The 2415-nt window shown below is 62.4% G+C and overlaps 1 non-coding gene across 1 annotated transcript in view; it reads right to left on the bottom strand.

Moving 5' to 3' along the window:
- The window catches only part of LOC134307971 (18S ribosomal RNA), a 1842-nt gene extending 1579 nt beyond the window's left edge, over positions 1 to 263 (bottom strand). Inside the window, exon 1 of the ribosomal RNA XR_010010302.1 lies at positions 1 to 263. This exon is cut by the window's left edge and continues 1579 nt beyond it. This is a non-coding gene — a ribosomal RNA (18S ribosomal RNA).
- Between the last annotated feature and the right edge of the window lie 2152 nt (positions 264 to 2415).

The raw sequence follows: 2415 nt of genomic DNA on the forward strand, positions 1-2415 counted from the left end.
ACCAAAGCGGCCGGGGGGCCCGAGCCCCCCGGATGGGTTTTGGGTCTGATAAATGCACGCATCCCCCGGTGGAGGTCAGCGCTCGTTTGCATGTATTAGCTCTGGAATTACCACAGTTATCCGAGTAACGTGTGGAGCGATCAAAGGAACCATAACTGATTTAATGAGCCATTCGCAGTTTCACTGTACCGACCGTGTGCACTTAGACCTGCATGGCTTAATCTTTGAGACAAGCATATGTTACTGGCAGGATCAACCAGGTAGCACTTTCTCCGAGGAGAAGCGGGGCCGTCTCCCCAACCTCGCTCTTCTCCTCCTTCTCCGTGCGAGACGGAGGGAGAGAGAGAGAGAGAAGAGGGGGCTCGGGAAGGCCACGCACGTGCCTTGATTTTCTTCGCTTCCGAGAGGCTCGACTGGGAAACGCTGATTCGAGAGGACCGCAGAGACGAGCGGAGAGGAGAGCACGGGTTGACCGCTGCAGAGCAGACGGGCCCCCCCCCTGTCCCCTGACCGACGTCCGACGGCCTCTTCTCATCGTTTTGCTTCCATCGACAACCGGCCACCTACGTCTCTTTCTGAAGGCCGGCGGGAGGGTCGGTCGGCGGGGAGACCCCCACCGGTTCGACCGCCCCCACCCATAGAGGCAAACACCGCTACGCGGGGAGGATCTCGCTGCCCGGGCCGGGCAGGTGCCTACCCCAGGCGGGTCGTGTGTTCCGATCTGTCAGGCGCTTCGTCTCGTGGTTCGTAGCTGCTCTCGTTTCTCGGCCTCCTACTATCCCGAGCACACCCCTTCCGTGACTCGACACCCGCCAGACGACCATAGCGGGGAGAAAGGCTCTCGGCCTGCCCCAGCAGAGAGGCCTGGTGCGGGGTCGGCTGCCGTCGGGGCCGGGGTGGATTTCGGACTTAGACAGATTTTCACTGTTTATAAAGACCCAGCCGATAATCACCCAGGCGATCCGCCGAGCCTGCCCAGAGGGAGGGCCTGCCCTGCTGCGGAGGTGGTGACCCCGGGGTGGATTTCGGACTTAGACGAATTTTGACTGGGTATGAAGACCCAGCCGAAAATTCACCCAGGCCACAGGCCCGGCCTGCCCAGAGGGAGGGCCTGCCCTGCTGCGGAGGTGGTGAACCCCGGGGTGGATTTCGGGCTTAGACAAATTTTGACTGGGTATGAAGACCCAGCCGATAATCACCCAGGCGATCCGCCGAGCCTGCCCAGAGGGAGGCCCTGCCGAAAGTTTTCCAGGAGGCCGAAAATTCACCCAGGCCACAGGCCCAGCCTGCCCAGGGAGAGAGGCTGCCTGCCCGGGGAGAGATGGGGCCTGCCCAGCCGCTCTGGTGGTGGTGGTGGTGGTGGTGGTGGTGGTGACCCCGGGGTGGATTTTGGACTTTGACAAAATCTCACCGAAAAGGGGACGCTCGCCCAGGGGAGCCGCCGCCCGTGCCCAGGGAGGGGGCGGACCCTGCCGAAAGTTTTCCAGGAGGCCGAAAATTCACCCAGGCCACAGGCCCAGCCTGCCCAGGGAGAGAGGCTGCCTGCCCGGGGAGAGATGGGGCCTGCCCAGCCGCTCTGGTGGTGGTGGTGGTGGTGGTGGTGGTGACCCCGGGGTGGATTTTGGACTTTGACAAAATCTCACCGAAAAGGGGACGCTCACCCAGGGGAGCCGCCGCCCGTGCCCAGGGAGGGGGCGGACCCTGCCGAAAGTTTTCCAGGAGGCCGAAAATTCACCCAGGCCACAGGCCCAGCCTGCCCAGGGAGAGAGGCTGCCTGCCCGGGGAGAGATGGGGCCTGCCCAGCCGCTCTGGTGGTGGTGGTGGTGGTGGTGGTGGTGGTGACCCCGGGGTGGATTTTGGACTTTGACAAAATCTCACCGAAAAGGGGACGCTCACCCAGGGGAGCCGCCGCCCGTGCCCAGGGAGGGGGCGGACCCTGCCGAAAGTTTTCCAGGAGGCCGAAAATTCACCCAGGCCACAGGCCCAGCCTGCCCAGGGAGAGAGGCTGCCTGCCCGGGGAGAGATGGGGCCTGCCCAGCCGCTCTGGTGGTGGTGACGACCCCTGGGCGGGTTTTGGACAAATTTCCGCTGGAAAAAGACCGTTTCACCCATGGGAACTGCTGGCCCCTGCCCAGCGAGAGAGGGAGAGAGAGAGAGAGAGAGAGAGAGAGAGAGAGAGAGAGAGAGAGAGAGAGGGGGGAGGGGGCTGCCCTTCTGCTCTGGTGGTGAGGGTCTGCTTGCCCCTGCCAAGAGACAGGGCCTTCCCTGCCCCTCTGCTGTGCTTGGGGGTGGATCTGCCGTACACTACCCGAGCACCTCACAGTTCACAGACACATAGACCATCTTTGAAAACACTAGTTAAGTGCAAACACACATAGCTTAGCTACAAAAGACAAGGGGTTAGCTCAGGATTGT

Source organism: Trichomycterus rosablanca, unplaced genomic scaffold, assembly GCF_030014385.1.
Source record: "Trichomycterus rosablanca isolate fTriRos1 unplaced genomic scaffold, fTriRos1.hap1 scaffold_398, whole genome shotgun sequence".
NCBI lineage: Eukaryota > Metazoa > Chordata > Actinopteri > Siluriformes > Trichomycteridae > Trichomycterus > Trichomycterus rosablanca.